Source organism: Pleurodeles waltl, chromosome 3_1 (genome assembly GCF_031143425.1).
Source record: "Pleurodeles waltl isolate 20211129_DDA chromosome 3_1, aPleWal1.hap1.20221129, whole genome shotgun sequence".
NCBI classification, from domain to species: domain Eukaryota; kingdom Metazoa; phylum Chordata; class Amphibia; order Caudata; family Salamandridae; genus Pleurodeles; species Pleurodeles waltl.
The window spans coordinates 1,852,087,086-1,852,094,359 of NC_090440.1; the positions used below are offsets into that span (position 1 = coordinate 1,852,087,086).

The following is a 7,274-nucleotide window of genomic DNA, read 5'->3' on the forward strand; positions in this document are numbered from 1 at the left end:
CATTCATAAAATGGTAGCTCTTCCGGTTTCTGTACACCTGTTCACTCCTGCGTGGGGGCACCAATGCCACATGTGTCCCATCAATGACACCAATGATGTTGGGGATATGTCCCAGGGCATAGAAGTCACCTTTCACTGTGGGCAAATCCTCCACTGAGGGAACACGATGTAGCTGCACATGTGTTTCAGCAGGGCAGACAACATTCTGGACAACACGTTAGAGAACATTGGCTGGGACATCCCTGATGCAAATGCCACTGTTGTTTGAAAGGAACCACTTGCCAGGAAATAGAGTACTGACAGGACCTGCACTAGAGGGGGTATCCCTGTGGGATGGCGGATAGCTGACATCAGGTCTGGCTCCAACTGGGCACACAGTTCCTGGATTGTTGCACGATCAAGTCTGTAGGTGACTATGATGTGTCTCTCTTCCATTGTCGACAGGTCCACCAGCGGTCTGTACACCGGAGGATGCCGCCATCTTATCACCTGCCCCAGCAGACGTGCCCTATGGAGGAGAACAGTGAGCAGAGAGTCAGCCAACACTGAGGTATCACAAAATGTAAGTTGCACACATTTATTAATCCGCAATGTGCCTGTAACTGTGTGTATTCTAGGCCTACATTGGTGTGCCGCAGTTATTATTAATGCCATGTGGCCCCCTGAAATGGCGGCAGCCTGACCTGTAAGGTCGGACAAGGGGATATGAGGTAACTGCGCTGGCGTTCTACACCGTTGCGGTGAGCGGTCGAAGAACGCGGCACAATTCTGCATTGGTTAACATTGGATCCTATGGGTCCAAGGAGCCAATGACGATGCACACCGGCTGTGATGGTACGCACTGCTGCGGACATGACGCCATTTTCTGTCTGTTCACTCACTTGATACCTGATTTTCAACAGGAGAGGACCTACATTGCAAGTGCTCCTGTGACTTGTGTATAGAAGAGACAATGGCTTATGTGTCTGGGGAAAGGGCCCCTGCCTACACTTCGAAGGAGTTGGAGAAACTAGTGGATGGGGTCCTCCCCCAGTACACAAAACTGTACAGTCCTCCAGACAAACAGGTGAGTACACTGTGAGCATGCTGCATGGGCAATGCCTGTTTGGAGTGGTGTGGATGGAAGATCAATGGGGGGAGTGAGGCCTGCATGTGCGGACGGTGAGTGTATGTGTGTCAGGGCAAGGGTGGAAACGGGGGCCAATGAGTATGATGGTCCCGACGGGTAAAGAATTTCCTTTCCCCACTGTACTATTCCTCTAGGTCAGCGCCCACAAGAAGAAGGTTATTTGGCGTGCCATTGCTAAGGACGTCCAGACCCTGGGGGTCCTCCACAGAGCCGTAAAAGATGGGAGGACATGTGCCGCTGGAGCAATAAGACAGCGGAGGCCCAGCTGGGGATAGCTTCCCAACGTGGAAGGGGTGCCCGTCGCACCATGACCCCCCGATCTTCCGGATCCTGGCGGTGGCGTATCTGGAGTTGGATGGGTGCTTGAGGGCATCACAGCAGCCACAAGGGGGTGAGTACACTCTCATTCAGCAGACTCTGCGCGCATTACGAGGTGTCTGGGTGGTGGAGGTGGGCAATGGATTCCCCTAGGCCAGGGCGAGCTTGGTAGGCAAGGTCCCTTGTGAGGCAGTCTATGTGGTTAATGCCATCTACACTTAGTCAGGATCCTGTGACTTCCAGGTTTGCAGCAATCGGACTTAGGCCTTGTACCCCATGGACATGTGATTAATCTAGGAACTATAAGTACATGGCGTAGTGCAGAGGGCTGCTTTGTATGTTGTGTCCGCCAATGGTAGTGGTGTTGCATGCACTGAACATGTCTTTCTCCTGTCTTCCTCCCCCTTTTTGTGGACTCCCTGTTCTTGTGTGCAATCGCATCATCAGGCAGCGGAGCATAGGCACCGGAGCAGGAGGGAGCTGCATCCCACTTGGCCCTGGAGGGCGAAACAACGGAGTCTGAAGCCAGACGGCAGGGACAGGAGCAGAGACCAGCGACAGCGACTCCTCCTATGATGGGAGCTCCCTTGCGGTGGTGGGCCCCTCTGTGCCCACTGCATCAACAGGTACAGCCACCACCCCCCACCAGCACCGCCCTCCCAGCAGCCCCTCAGCATCCGTCCCGTGCCTGCTCACCCAGGAGGGTGGGCATCTCCTTCACCCCAGGCACCTCAGGCCCTGCCCAAGTCAGCCCTGCTGCCCTCAGTGAGGAGGCTATTGACCTCCTGAGATCCCTCACTGTTGGGCAGTCTACCATTCTGAATGCCATTTAGGGTGTTGAGAGGCACTTGCAACAAACAAATGCATACCCGGAGGGCATTCATTCTGGCCAGGCAGCCCAACAGAGAGCATTTCAGGCTCTGGCCTCAGCACTGATGACAGCCATTGTCCCTGAGTCCAGCCTCCCCCTCTAACCTCCTCCACCCAGACCCAATCCCCTGTACCTCAGCCTATCCCAAGCACACCATCAAACCAGCATGCTCACACATCAACACACGAGTGGCTCAGGAAAACACAAGCACCACACCACATGCACTCACACAAGCATCATACCCATGCACACATACCAACATCCACTTCCCCCACTGTTGCCCCTCCTCCACGTCTCCTTCCTCCCTCCCAGTCTCGTCTCCACTCACACCTGCATGCACTACATCCTCAGCCACTAGCTCCATCAGCAGCACACTCATCACCACACACTACTCACGTGCACTCACCACCCCCACTACCATTCACACATCCCCGTGTCCTCTTCCAGTGTGTCAGTGAGTTCTTCTCCCAAAGTACACAAACGCAGGCACACACCCACCCAACAGCCATCCACCTCACAACAGCCTCCAGCCCATGCACCTTCACCCAAATTCAGCAGATGTACACCTCCTACAACCACTACCTCTTCCTCCATTCCCAAACCCCCTCTATCTACCCATCCCAGTGTGTCTAAAAAACTTTTCCTGGCTAACATTGACCTCTTCCCTACACCTCTCCCCCGTCCTTCCCTTAGGGCCAGGCTTTCCAGGCGCCCAGCCCAGCACCTCAGCCATCACATCCCCAGGCACAGTGGTGCCAGCAACTGCGGGGACATGGAGTGCGCCAACCATTAGGGCTGCGAGGAGCGAGGGCAAGGACATTCCGCCACCTGCCAAGTTTAAAAAGGTGCCCACATCCCGGAGGGATAAGCTGAAAACACCTGCCACCAAGGGGTCAGCGAAGACGAAAGGGGATAGTGGTAAGACAACTGCGCCACCATCAAAGGTGGGGAAGGGCCAGAAACTGAAGGGCAGGTGAGGGGAGGGCATGGTGGCACCGACTGAGGGACCAGTGTCACACCTTCTGTCCACGTCCACGCCAACCTGTGTGGCGGAGAACACCGCCACCTGCACAGCCACCAGCACCGCTACCTGCACCGCCTCCAGCTCATCTATAGCCGCTGTGACAGTCCCCAGCCTCTTCCCCGGTGGGCAGCCTTCCGAGGCTGCAGCAGACATCCTGCTTTCTCACTCAGCTGGTGCTGACACATGCTCCGCCGCCATGGACCCCGCCGCCAGCACCGCTGCCACAGACCCCACCGCCAGCACCGCTGCCACAGACCCCGCCGCCAGCACTGCCCCCACAGACCCCGCCGCCAGCACCGCCGCCACAGACCCCGCAGCCAGCACTGCCGCCACAGATCCCGCCGCAAGCACTGCCGCCACAGACCCCGCAGCAAGCACCGCCACGACTGACACTGCCGCAAGCATCGCCAGTGGCCCTGCGACATCTTCAGACAGTGGCACCACCGCAGACATGGCTACCATCCCCAGTGGTCAGTCGTCCGAGGCTAGTGGTAAGTTCAAGGACCCTGGGCAGCTTCCATGAAGCATCACTGTCATCACAGTTGTCACATGCATATGGAATGCGAAGCCGCAGCAGTGTGGGGTATGTCTCTGCCTCCATGGCATATCATGCTACCTGTACCTCGGCAATCTCGTGGCACACACACCCAGGAGAGTGTATTGTTCCGGCCACACTGCACATGGAGCAGTCTGGGCACCATGCCCCCTCCAGAACCAGAGGAGAATGACATCCACTACCTCAGTCCTTGGCAGGATGAAGCACTCTGGGCACCAAGCCCCCTCCAGTACCAGTGGAGAATGACATCCACTACCTCAGTCCTTGTCAGGATGAAGCACTCTGGGCACCAAGCCCCCTCCAGAACAAGTGGAGAATGACATCCACTACCTCAGTCCTGGGCAGGATGAAGCCCTCTGGGCACAAAGCCCCCTCCAGAACCAGTGGAGAAGGACCTCCACTACCTCAGTCCGTGGCAGGATGAAGCACTCTGGGCACCAATCCCCCTCCAGAACCAGTGGAGAATGACATCCACTACCTCAGTCCTTGTCAGGATGAAGCACTCTGGGCACAAATCCCCCTCCAGAACCAGTGGAGACTGTTATCCACTTGAGAGACTGTGGCTTTGCACTCCCCAGGATAAAGCAGTGGGCAAACCACCCACTGGAAAGACTTGAGAGACTGTGGCTTTGCACTCCCCAGGATAAAGCAGTGGGCAAACCACCTACTGGAAAGACTTGAGAGACTGTGGCTTTGCTCTCCCCAGGACCAAACTGTGGGCATGGAGCCCCCTCGTGGAGCAGTGGCATTGTGCGTTCATCAGGCTGAGGTGCCCCCCCCTCTGCCTGCGGTGCCTGTATATTTTCTATCTGATGCCCCTCCAGTGTTCTCTCCATTTGGAGTCAGGTATCATGTGTGGGCTTTGCCCATACATTTTAGGCCCAGTGGTCCACTGATAATGATTGTTGCACTATCCAGACTTGTGTAGTTGGTGTAAATATTTGTATATACTGGATTTTGAATTTTGATAATGACATTTCACATGATTACATTAATTTAAATCATTTCCTTTTGTCCTTGCGTTCTTCCAGGGGGTGGGGGGGGGGTGTATATGTAATGTTGCAGCATCTATTTGTGTGTATGGTGTTGTGGGTGGGGGTGTTGCGTGTTGCAATCTTAATTGATTCACTTTATACAATATGTGTGGACGAATTGCAAATGTGCATTTATTTTTCACTGTGTAAATTTGTATTGGTATTTCACCCACCCCAAGTATTGGCAATAGTGTTTACAAATGACTACAAATACCATCAATCCCTGCTTTTGTCTCTGCAAGCCAAAAAGTATTGTGATGTAGCTCAATCTCCCTTTTCCCTCCACATATGGCCAAAATAAATGCATTATGTAATTGACATTAACCATTTCATGGTATGTATTGAAATTTCATCTGTTGTTTTGATCCAGTATGTTGTCACCGTCTTATCATAACATTGAATTGATCTAATTGGTTGCATAAATCATAGTTTGTTGACTCAAATGTTTCCAATCATGCTCTGTGGCATGCTGTTTATGGTTAGTAACGATGCACAGATTACTTTGCAGTGACCATATGATGAGAAATGCCATTAAATACAATAAGTAATACCTGTGTTTGTTTCTGAGGCTGCTAGGCCTTGAAATGGTCCAGCTCTCAAATCTCCTCTTTATTGTGTCGAGTTGCATGCCTAGTACATGTAAAGTACACTGTCTATTTTACATTTTAGGACATCTCTTCATCATTGTTACTGAAATGCACCTTTGTGTACATTAAGTTACATGAGTAAAAAGTGAAAAAATCACACAAAAGTGTCAACATCCATTAATAATTATTTTTCTTCTCTTTATGTTGTATCATCTGGGACTGAAGACAGACTTGAGGTACAATACAGACCTTTAATGTTTTTTGTATTTTGTAATTTGTATTAGGACCAACACCGAAGGCCAGTCAACCACCATGTGCAAATAAAGACATCTCCACTCCAGGCCGGAATCAAGCCTTCAGTGAGGACACCACTACTGCAAGTCCATATGATAAGGGGATGCCTGGTCCATCTTGTCTGTCTGAGCAGACAGCCACAGTGTTACTCGCCCACACATACACCTCCCACCCCAGCTGCTACAACAACTACGCATATAGAAACCTCGACTCCCTGTGTCCAGAGAATTACACTCCCATCTTGTGCTTCCCAGTCTTGGCTACAGTTTAGCAACCACCATCTCCATTTGTGTCAGGTCTCAGTGAGATGGGCCACACTGCCTCAAGGGCACAGGGTAGAGAGGAAAGGCATCGTGAGAGAGAATCAGTCAGCAAAGAAAGTGAGGCCAGCAAAGAAAGTAAGGCCACTGGCAGCATTGTCACCCATACCACCATTGAGAGAGTCTTGGGAACACTACAGCAGTCCTAAGATGTGATGGGCCAGGTCCTAATAGAGATCCAGGACCTTAAGCAGGTGCAGAGGGAACACATTCAAGAGCTACAGAATCACAACTCAAATTTGTGCTTCCTCACTGGACTGATATTTGACGTTTACCCTCACATGCACAGAGCTGTTCCTGTATCATCTATCTCTTTCTATGGTCCATCTATATCAGGACACATTAGACCTGCAGCAGGCATAATGTATGTAAGGAGGGTGTTCCCCCATTAGGCGGGACGAAAAAATGGGGCAAGGAAATATAAAAGATTTCCTTACGCTATTTTAAAAAATACTTTTAACATCAGAGCAAGCATTAAAAGGGGGCTTCCCCTATTTATGCTGGTCTCCTATGTACTATGCAACAGTAGCGCCAAAAATGTGGCCCTACTCTTACAGAGTACATCAATAGCGTAAAAAATAAATAACGCTATTGCCCCCTACTCTGCGTCATGGTGCACTGTACTTTAAATATGGCACACACATGGTGGCAGTAGGGGGGTGCTAAGAGGTGCTAGGAAAATGGCAATGCACTAGTGAAGCACCACTTTTCCTAAATCTTCCCCATAGTTTCATCTACCACGATGGACCTTTTTTGTTCTTTTTCATTCTGGTTTTATAGATATTGCACACATCTTTCTGATACAACTAAATGAACATAAAACAAAGTGAAAGGCTGGCGTCGTATTTTATTGTGGTATGTCTTCTGTCCACCATCATTTTTCAAATCTGCCAAACAATGATACTAAAACAAATTAGAAAAATCAACTAGGTAGTGTGTTTCCCATGTTAAAAAAATGGAAAAATAAACAAATGAAATCTGAATGTTATTGTGTCATACATTTCTAGTAACAAGTTTGTGACACGTTCAAATATGCATTCACAAACCGTGCAGAAGTCAGTGTGTGCCATTTAAAGGTTGACATTCCAGAACTTTGACACCATGGAAGAAAGAGGATATTACAAGAAATTAAGGCCCATAT

At 50.7% G+C, this 7,274-nt stretch overlaps 1 long non-coding RNA gene across 1 annotated transcript in view; it reads left to right on the plus strand.

Moving 5' to 3' along the window:
• The window catches only part of LOC138283435 (uncharacterized), a 71,328-nt gene extending 64,274 nt beyond the window's left edge, over positions 1 to 7,054 (plus strand). Inside the window, exon 3 of the long non-coding RNA XR_011201257.1 lies at positions 5,804 to 7,054. This is a non-coding gene — a long non-coding RNA (uncharacterized lncRNA). The remainder of the gene's footprint in view (positions 1 to 5,803) is intronic.
• The last annotated feature ends 220 nt before the right edge of the window (positions 7,055 to 7,274 follow it).